The sequence below is a fragment of the Rhinolophus ferrumequinum genome, chromosome 22, assembly GCF_004115265.2.
Source record: "Rhinolophus ferrumequinum isolate MPI-CBG mRhiFer1 chromosome 22, mRhiFer1_v1.p, whole genome shotgun sequence".
NCBI lineage: Eukaryota > Metazoa > Chordata > Mammalia > Chiroptera > Rhinolophidae > Rhinolophus > Rhinolophus ferrumequinum.
The window spans coordinates 36777518-36789318 of NC_046305.1; positions in this window are offsets into that span (position 1 = coordinate 36777518).

Sequence of the window (11801 nt, forward strand, 5' to 3'; positions counted from 1 at the left end):
ATCTGAATAACTTTCCTAGACACAATATTCATTCTTTTATTTCTTCTTTTCAGTACATATAATTAACACCATTTTGGGCACTAGCAAAATTAAGTCAGACACTGGCAAAGTAGGAGGAATAGGTATATCAACTATATTATGGTGCAAGACGTTGTTGTGAGGGCAACTATAAGGTACGATGTGGAGTAGTAGGAACTCCGCAGACTTCATCCAATTAACCTGTTGTGTACATTTGTAATTTTCTGAAATGTCCTTAGTTCCCTCATTTGCTGTGACAATTCAGAGATAAGGTGTTTTTTTTTTTTTTTTTTGGTAGGAGTAAGAGTTTATTGACTTGACAGTATATCACAGATTGTAGTGCAGGAAGATCATTGGGGGTGTTTATTAACAATGCAGATTCTTTTCCAGCAGAAATCTTTTTACACACTGAATATGGTCCTTTCCAAGACATTCTGATTCAGTAGGTAGGGGCCCAGGAATTGGTGTTTCTAATAATCTGTCCCTTATAGCCAGGTGATTCTCATGTTTAAGATGGTCTTTAGTCCATACTTTGGGAGACATTGGACTGGACAGAGAATACTAATACTGGAGCTAGTTATAATAACAAGAATTAACATAGCATTTCACTTGCTTGTAATTTGTTTCAGTATCTAAAATCTGCTACATTTGAGTGGGATGTTCAAGTGGCAGCAAGCATTGGGCAATAATGAATGCACATACTAAACAGATAGATGGTTTATCCTACCGTGTTTCCCCGAAAATCAGGCCTAATCGGAAAATAAGCTCTAGCATAATTTTTCAGGATGACATCCCCTGAATATAAGCCCTAATGCATCTTTTGGAGCAAAAATTAATATAAGACCCAGTCTTATTTTTGGGGAAACACAGTACTTTCCTATAACAGTTTTATTTTGCAACCAGGAAAATAATTCATTTTTAGATAAAGTTTCTGGAAATATTTTACGTTGAAACCAATGTTTAGTCAGCTTCTTTCTGCTTTTCTGAAATGAGGAGGTGGTAGTATTGAAGAGAGATACCAACAGATGGATCTAATCTTTGGGGGTGAGGAGGGAAAGAAACAAAGGGGAGGTATTATAGGTAGGACAGGAGCCATACAGTTTTATGTTTTCCTCATCTGCCACACGCCAGCCCAGTTCTATGGCAGTGATAGAAATTGCCAATGCAACTTGAGCTAGAATGCAATGGGAGGCATTTTGAATAATGAGAGAAATCCACTCACAAGTTGAGGCCCTTGAAATAAGCAGGTGCCTATGAATTTCAGTGGCTGGGCTAGCCAGTGAATTTTACTCACTTTAATTGGGCATATTTTGCTTTCATCTACTGTCAGGTTTGAACAATCGTATCTCACATAGCTACAGAAGAGCCAAGGTATGTTTTTGACCTCCGTAAGTTTATTATTTTTCACTTGGGTAGTTGTGAAAAACTTTTATACTAACTTCAAGGTTATGGATGGGATGTGGAGGGCTTGATTCAATTAATGAGTTTGTTGAATAATTTACTTGAATATATAAAATGACCGTCACTCATCATTTGCTTTTATGTCCTGATTTAGGCACCATAAAAACAAACAACCAAAAAATCTACCATTGACAACAGCCAACTGTGGTTAATAAATGCTGCTTATACTCATTGACTGGTTAAATGAACAGGATTCAAGGATGCCTCTTTGATTAGCCTGAAAACATTTAACATCTACTTCACTGAACACACAATTTTTTTATTTTTTTATAAAGGACTCTCAACTGTTTAGTAATATATAAGAACCAAGAAAGGTTATTCTGTTCTCAGAAAGACCCTACAAGTGCATGTCCCAAGGACAAACTAGGCTCTGTGTTGCTATGTTCAGTCAATAAATATATGGATATTCTTCCATCTTTCATAAGAAGTGTGGACAAAATGCCAGGAAGTTTTCTCATTATCATTCATTGATACTGTTTTCCCTCTATCTACTGCTAATTCCCTCAATGATCTTGACAAATTCTGACTCTTCTACCTGTAGGTGTATGAGATCTGACAATTAAGTTGGTGAACTTTCCACCATGTGCTTACGTTGGCAGCACTGTGCAAATAGCTCAGTAAGGTTTCACAACCTTGGTATATCAGGGTCTCACAGCTGCGTTCATGTGGACGTGTGGCAGTGTCTTGCTGAGTGACGTTCATTATTGTTGTTGTGTATTCTTGTGTGCTATCGCAAGAATGTCTGAGATTAAATTAGAGCAATGAACAAACATTAAATTTCTTGTTAAACTTGGCAGGAGTGGAAGTAAAATCAGGGATATGTTAGTCCAAGTTTATGGGGATAATGCCATATCCCCAGTGTACAAATGGATTAAATGTTTTTCTGAGGGGAAAGAATATGTCACTGATGAAGAGAGATCAGGGCAACCAGTAATGAGCAGAACTGATGAAAACATTGCAAAAATTCATTGAATTGTGCGTCAAAATCATTGGCTGACTGTGAGAAGCATTGCAGGCCAGGTAAATATCGATAGAGAAACAGGGCGATCTTAACTGAAAATCTTGGCATGAGAAAGGTGTGTGCAAAAATGGTCTCGAAGGAGCTCGCCGATGAACAAAGTAAAGGAGAGTTGAAGTTTGCCAAGACCTTTTGGAGAGGCAAGATGAGGTTTTGGGCCATTTTATCACTGGTGATGAAACATTGATGTTCCAATATGACCCTGAAACAAAGTATCAAAATGCATAATGGAAGTCAGCCAATTCTCCAGGACCAAAAAAGTTCTGTCAGTCCAAATCAAGAGTCAAAATGATGTTGCTAAACTTTTTGATGTCAGAGGGATGATTCATTATGAATTTGTACCAACTGGACAAACAGCTAATCAGGTTTACTATTTGGAAGTACTAAAAAGGCTGCGTGAAAAAGTTAGATGAAAACTACCTGAACTTTTCGCCAATTCATAGCTCTTGCATCACAACAATGCACTAGCTCACACGGCACTGTCTGTGAAGGAGATTTAGCCAGTACACAAATAACTGTATTGCAGCATCCTCCCTACTCACCTGATCGGGCTCCCAATGACTTCTTTCTTTACACAAAGGAAATATTGAAAGGAAGACATTTTGATGACATTCAGGACATCATTGGTAATATGATGACAGCTCTGATAGCCATTCCAGAAAAAGGGTTCCAAAATAGCTTTGAAGGGTGAATTAGGTGCTGGCGTTGGTGCTAGCTTCCCAAGGGGACTACTTCAAAGGTGATTGTAGTGATATTCAGCAATGAGGTATGTAGCACTTTTTTTAGGATGAGTTCGAGAACATAATTGTTAGTCCTCTATTTTACAAACGATAGCTTTGAGGTCTTTTGTCATTTGTTTATTTCTCATTATTGAGCTATTTATGTTTAAACAGGTGTTTGGTCTTTTCCAACTAGGATATTCCCAAATTGGTTAATTTCACTCACTGAGGTGATTTAAATGGATTTTAATCTCCTGAAAAGTTCTGCACTATTTCTATCAGGATCACTTAAGACTCTGTGACAGCCCATTTATTACTGAGGTGATATCTGAGAAAGTTTGCAGGCTTCCTGTAACAGTCAGGTGCTTTGGGACAACTTGGGCTATTACCAAAAATGAATAAAGGGATTTGGGGATTTCCTTAAATCCAAAGGTACTTGTATTTTCTATACATTTCTGGGCTTGCTTTCTCAACCTCTAATCTTCATGCTACTTTTTATCTATACATAGTACGATGATGTACTTAGATCTAATATAACTACAGAGAAGTGCTCTACACAATCTGGGAGCTCCTACCTGAGGCTTTCAGTGATGGGCAACAATTTTTCATTGACTGATAACTTGTTTTTGTGAAGTTTTCCTTAATTTGTTCACAGATCAACAGGCTCATTCTTTGAACTGAGGAACAAAGTTCATGGATAGAAACTAATCATTTTCTTTGAATTAAACTGTATTGGAACATCCTCCCTACTCACCTGATCAGAGTTTGAAGCTCCTATTTTCTAAGAGATTTATAAACATCACTTAAATTTTACCACACTGAAAAATATAATCAATCAACAGAGAACATGCTCTGAGGAATTAATTGTTGTCAGTTGATGTATTTAATGGGACATCACCCTTCATTAACTTAGCTTACTCATTAAGCCCTAATCAGAGATATAAGAGGAAACGTTTAAGATCAAAGTTAAAAAATAAGTCTGGGCTCTAGAGAGTCTTTATTTGCAATACAGGACTTTGAATTTCACAGAAATGGATCATTTATTCCAGAAGATTCTTTTTTTGCATGGTGTAAATTCTGTGCCAAGAAATCATGTAGGATTTTTTTTCACTTGGGGTTTGTAATGCATGCACTACAGTTATATATCACTTAACAGTGGGGATGCATTCTGAGAAATACGTCAATAGGTCATTTCATCTTTGTGGGAACATCATAGAGACAGCTTGCACAGACCTAGATGGTACAGCCTACTACACACGTAGGCTTATGATATAGCCTATTGTTCCTAGGCTACTAGCCTGTACAGCATGTTACTGTACTGAGTACTGTAGGTAATTTAACACAATGGTAAGTATTTGTGTATTTAAACATAGAAAAGTTACAGTAAAAATATAGAATACAACATAAAAAGGTCCACCTGTATAAGGCACTTGACATGAATGGAGCTTGCAGGACTGGAATTGCTCTGGGTGAGTAAGTGAGTGATGAGTGAATGTGAAGACCTAAGACATCACTATACACTACTGCAGAGTATAAACACTGTACACTTAGGTTACAGTAAATTTATATAAAAAAATTCTTCAACAATAAATTAAGCTTAGCTTACTGTAATTTTATAAGCTTTTAAATTGTTTAAAAATGTTGACTCTTTTGGAATAACACTATTTTAAAACAAACATTTTACAGCTGTACAAAAATACTTTCTGTATATTCTTATTCTATAAGCATTTTTTTGTTTGTAAATTTTTTTTTTTTATACTTTTTAAACTTTTTTATTAAAAGCTAAGACACAAACACACACATTGGCTAGGCCTACACAGGGTCAGGATCATGAATGTCACTGTCTTCCACCGCCACGTCTTGTCCCACTGGAAGGTCTTCAGGGGAAATAACACACATAGAACTGTCGTCCTATGAAAACAATGTCTTCTTCTGGAATACCTACCGAAGGATCTGCCTGAGGCTCTTCTTGAGGATGTGTCACTCTTTTCAGAAATAAAAAAATGACAAAAGACCTCCTCCTCAGCTATGCATTCCTGTTCCAGTTCCAACAACTCATTAGTCAGTTCCTCAGAAACCACCTCTAGGAGCTCCTCAATGTCATGTTCATCCACACCCAGGTAAGAGTTGTTTGCCATCGCAACCACAGCCTTGTGGATTTTTGCAATCTCCTTATCCTTGGCAAATCATTTGAAGTTGTGGACAAACCTCTTGCATGCCTTCTTCCAGTTGCCATGCATACACTCCTGGTACATCACCTCAAGACCAAGCAAGGTTCTTGATGCAGTCATAGATGTTGTAATACTTCCAGAATTGCTACTGTGTTCCTCAGTTGTAGCAGTAGATGGGCAAAGGTCCTCCTTAGGCAGTTAACCTTAAAGGGTAACTCCTTAATGTGTAGGTTGGATCAGAGAGGTGGTGTTTGGAAGGAGAACATCACATTGATTCTGGGATGAAGATCACCAAGAAAAGGAGGATGTACACAAGAGCATTATCAATAATAAGCAAAATCTTGAAAGGTGTATTATTCTCCAAAGAGTACTTCTTCATTTTGCTGGCATTGCAATTCAGGAGGGCATCTTGGAAGAGGAGTTGAGTCATCCATGACTTCTTATTGCTCCTGGAGTATATTGGCAGTGTGTGCTCACTGATATGCTTGAAGGCCCTGGGATTCTTACTGTGCCAGATCACGGAGGGTTTCAATTTGTATCTTGCAACATGGCTCCCAAGCAAGACTGTTATCCTGTTCTTAAGAGTCTTGAAACCTGGCATTGACTTGGTCTCCTTATCGATGAAATTCATTTCAGGCATCCATATCCGGAATAGGGATTTTTCATCCATATTGAATATTTGCTCTTGCAAGTAATTTTCCTATACAATCAGCTTATCTAGAGTTTCCAAAAATTCTTCAGTTGCCTTCACATCAGCACTCACAGATTCATCACTCACTTTTATGTTATATAATGAATAATAACCTTGAACCATTTAAACCACCCAGAGCTAGCAGTAAATTCAACATTGTAGTCAGGTCCAGCCTTTTCTTTCAACATCACAAACAAACTTCACTTGTGATCATCATGGTGCTGAGAATGATATGCTTCTTTCTCTAATCTTCAATCCAGATCATTAGATGTTTCTCCATGTCTCATATAGGCCCTTCTCAAATTTGTGCTCGTCCGATTGCCTTCAATGCAGCAGATCCTTTAACAGCTTCTGTCACTTTGTTCTTCTTCTTCAAGATTGTAGCTATGGAGGACTGGGACGTGCCTGACTGCTGAGCAATAACCATCACTAATTTTCCACCTTCGTAGTCCTTAATCACTTTTAATTTTGTTTTCAAGTGATTGTTTTCAACGTCAATCACTTGACGTTGCCTCTTACTGGCAACGATAGCGATGGATTTTGTACACTTAGGGCCACGATGAACAAAATAACATGAGATTAAATCAAGCACAAGAGAAAATGAAGCAATCAAGAGACGTGGTAAACATGAGATGTGTGAGGCTGCTGATGGTGTAACACAGCATAGTGTTTTACAGTAAACTTTATTTTTTAGTAAGTAGAAAGAGTGCACACTACAATAATGATAAACAGTATAGTATAGTAAATACATAAGCCAATAACATAGTCGTTTATTATCATTATCAAGTATTAGGTACTGTACATAACTGTATGTGCTATACTCCTTTAAGACTGGCAGCTCAGTAGGTGTGTTTACACCAGCATCAGTTCTGCCTCGATCCTGTTCCTCATGTCTGAACCCCATTATTCCCTAATGGGCCTTTTCATGCTCACTAATTTGGGAGGGAGCAATTTTGCTTCTACCGAGTTCTATGGCTCTGCTGGTGTTTGCGGTACATCACTACCTAGTTAGGAAAGCCCCGCTGGCTCCTCTGGAAAATTGTAGTTCTGCTTTTTTTTTTTTTTAACCATACTTGGGAAGGAAGGCTATTTTAAATAAAGTGCAGTCTAAGAATATCATAGGTTATATTTACTGTTTTTTGTGGATTCACATCAGAGACTATATGAAAGAGCTGAAAGAAATCGTAGTGAATAATCTAGTTTCATACCCTCATCTTCTGGATGGAGAAACTGAGGGCCAGGGTGGTAAAGTGGTTGTTGAAGACCTCACAATTAAATAGTCTAAGAGGTAGGGTGGGTTATCTGATTCTCTTAGTGTGGAGCTTCTCTTATTATTTGATACTGACTCTCTGACAATGAAGTTTTCATTCACTGAACACAACAAGTATTTGCAATGCCACATGAGAGAAAGCCATATCTAGGCAGCTCTCTCAAAGTGTAGTGATATGGTTAATCTGGTGTTTCCTATCATCTCACTGTCAAAAAATATTTAATTTACTTTAGAGATATTTAATTTAGACCATATTTGATTATTAAGATGGTAGAAAAGACCTATTTTCTCTAGCAGGTCTGGTATTATTATTATTGTCATCAGTTTTTGAGTACCTATTATGAACAAAATACTATAATAAGTGCTAGGGAGATAAAAATGATGAACCAGACACTGACCCTGTCATCCCCGGGTTTATAGCTTGTGTTAATCTTTGAGACCAAGTGTGCTTTAGGGCTGGTGGAATAGTCTTTTAATCTCAATTAGCTAGACTCCAAATACTCAAGTATACAAGCAGGAATGACAATATATTTGAATGGCATTCTATAAGCTGCACATGTATTTACAAATCCTCAATTTTCTGATGATGAAGAAGTCTTTTCAGGGGAACAGCATGGCCATCTTAAAGTATTTGACATTTTCAATGAATTTTTCCGCAGCTTTCATATTGAATTTTCTTATCTTCTCATGCATTTTTCCTTCTACTGGTTTTGATCATTTCCATATTTCACTCTCCCAAGTTCTTTGACATATCAATTTTAGTTCTCTTCCTGGGTTATACAAGGTAGTTGTTTAGTTGAAGATTTTATCTTCTCATTGGGCAAATCACTTTCTTCTGCTTTTGAAAGCAGACTTTCTGACTGCTATGTCTCTGAAAATTCAAGTGATATCTCTTAGAATTTTGCAGATTTCGATTGCACTTCAAGTTATTTGTCGGTTTGTGTTGTAGGTATAGCCCTTAAATGTTTTTATAGTCATCACATGCTTACATTTGGTACAGTGTCACTGATTTCTAGTAAATATCTCAGTACTGATATTTCTTACCCTTTAAACAAATGTATTTCACTGCTCACCTTCTGCTAATTTTGTTGTCAGAAATAATCGCATGGTGATTTAGGTGGTGTTAAGATGTTACATAATATAAAGATATGGTATAAACTGAAAGCGTTTATCTGTTACTTTACTCAGCCAAGAACTAAGTGCTGTTTTGTGATGCATCACATTGCTGCTCTCAGTGTGTCTCAGAGGATGAAACCAAATATCTATATTGTTACACTTCACATTCTTATTTTATTATCTAGCTGTCTGCCTCCTAATCTGCCTATTTAGTTATCTCTCTGTGTATTTATCTATGACATTATAATCCCAACACAAAGGAGATGGGCATACAAGAGTTTATTTTGAAAAACATCCAAAAAAAGGAAAATTGCAAACAATAATATAGCAAAAATCCATATCCCCTATGCACAGTCTCAGGATGAAAACCTCTGAATATTTTGCTTTTTTGTTATGTTTTCTTCCCCTCTTATTAAAGAAGTAAATCATTAGTATTAAAGTGCTTTGAAACCATTACCTCTGGTTCTGTTTCTCTCTTCCTCTCCTGAGAAACAGTCACTGTCATGATTTTGTAATGCATATTTCTTATCTTTTTTTAAAATTATGAAATATTTTTTATGAACAAAATAAGGTGTTTAAATTATAAAGAAGAATAATTAAACTAACATTTATGTCCTTCCCACCCAATATAAGCAAGAGAATATTACCAATACTCTTCAGTCTACCTGTTTACCTCTTTAATTCCATCTCTTTACCTATCCCTCAGTACTCTGAATGTTGTGTTTATCATTTATTTGTTTGTTGTTTCCTTTGTTTTGCCACCTATGCATGCATATTGAAACAACGTGCTGTTGAGTTTTTCTTTAATTGCCTTTTCAAAAGTTATATCATCCTATATATTGTCTTTTATAACACCTTTATATTTCAAAAGTTATGTTTCAAAAGTTTATCCACAATATTTCATGTAGCTCTAGGTTATCCTTTGTCAATAATGTATAATATTCTATTGTGCAAATATACACACTTTATTTAACATTTAACATGCTCCTGCAGATGAATATTATTTCCAATATTTTGTTATGAAGAGGGATGCTGCTATGAAGTTTCCTGTGTATGTCTCCAGGAGCACAAGTGCAAGTGATTTTTTGGAGTATATACCTAGAAGTAGAATTACCGGATTGCAAGAAATGAATATGTTCAACCAATTTTGAAATTTGTTGTAACATATATTTACAACTTGTTCTTGCATTTAAGAAATGTTCTGGCTGTTCTTAGCCTTTTTGCTTTTGCATAGAATAATGAAATCATTTATTGACATCACTGTTATTCAGTATAATAGTAGAACTTCTAGCCACTGCAATAAGGCAAGAAAAAGAGGAAAAGACATGAAGATTGGAAAGGAAGAAATAAAACTGCTGGTACTTGCAGATAATGTGATAATCTATATAGAAAATTCCAAGTAATCTAAACCAAAAACAAAAATAAAACTCTTACAACAAGAAGTGTGTTCAGCAAGATTACAGAATACAAGAAAAGCACACAAAACATCTATTGCATTTCTCTATACTAATATTAAACAACTGGAAACCAAAACTAAAAGCATAAAACCATTTACAACCACTTTAAATAAAGTGAAATAGTTAGGTATAAACTTAACAAAACATATGAAAGATCTTTCTGCTGAAAATTACAAAATTCTGATGAAAGAAATCAAAGATGTAGAACATATTGTGTTTATGGATTGGGAGATTCAACATCATAAAGCTGTGAATTCTTCCCAGGTTTATTTAGGGGCTTAACGCCATTCCTGTCACAATCCCAGTAGGGTTCTTTTATAGACATAAATAAGCTTATTCTAAAATTCATATTGAAAAGCACAGGTATTGGGTTACCTAAAACAATCTTGAAAAAGAAGAGTAAAATGAGAGGAATCACTCTACTTGATTTTAAGACTTATTGTTTAGTTACAGTAATTGAGACAGTGTAATATTGGTGGAGGGTTAGACACACAGATCAATGTAGAGAACCCAGAAATAGACCCACACCAATATGCCTTATTTATTTTTAACAAAGGAACAAAAGCAATTCCATGGAGGAAGGATAGCCTTTTCAACAAATGGTTCTGGAGCCATCAAAAAAAATTAACCTTGACCTAAACCTTGATATAAAATTTATACAAAAATTAACTAAAAATGGACTATGGACTTAAATGCAAAATGTAAAACTATAATATAAGCCTTTTAGAAAAAAATAGGAGAACAATCTTTGGGTTCTAGGGCTAGGCAAAGAGTTCTTAGAATTGATAGCAAAGTATAATTCATAAGATGAAAATGATAAATTGCACCTCATCAAAATTAAAATTTTTTGCTCTGTAAAAGACACTGTTAAGAGGATAAAAAGATAAACTATTGAGCAGGAAAAAATGTGCACAATGTACCTGAAATAAAAGTAGTATCTAGAATATATAAAGAATTATTAAAACTCAATAGTAGAGTAACAAACAACCTAATCCGAAAAATAGGCAAAAGACATAACAGACATTTCAATGAAGAGCATATACAAGGTTAATATACAGAAATCAAGTTAATATACAGGAGACAAGTAAGCATGTGGAAAGGTTTCAACATCATTAGTCATTAGGGAAATGCAAATTAAAATTACAGTGAGATATACCTATTAGAATGGCCAATACAGAACATAGTGAAAACACCAAATGCTGGCATGAATGCAGAGAAACTGGATCATGCATACATTGCTGGTGGAAATGTATAATGCTATAGCCACTCTGGATGACATTTTGTCAGTTTCCTAAAAATTAAACATGAAACTACCATATGAACCAACAATTATGCCATTGAGCATTTATCTCAGAAAAAGGAAGTGAGGATAGAACAGAAGGTCTGTGAGGTATCAGGAGAAGAAAGGTGTGGATTATCATCTAGCAGAGTAGGAAAGTAGATGGAGTAGGAAAGTTTAGCAGGATTTCTGGACACATTAAGGGCTCACCTTAAACTGTGGTTATTAATTCAGTGTCTGCCTGCACAAGTGTGCGATTTTCTATAGCCATGTCCACCTGGACAGGTGCAGAGGTGAATCAAGTTGGATTTGTCTGTGTGATCAGGTGCAAAAATAACCTGTTCATTTAATAAGTACTATCGTAATTCCAGATGATCATTGGAATGACCTTTATCTTATGGGTGAGTTTTGAATGAATGTTTGAAAGAGAAGAGTGACTGACTCCAGATGAGGCAGATTATGTTTCTCTGCAATGAATTCCATAAATAATTTAAGTAATGTGCTAGGCAATGTCAGGCTTAGAGTTTTAATGAAATTAAAACATTTATAAATGCCATAACTGTGAAACGATCTGCCCCTAAGAGAACTGGTGAATTTGTTT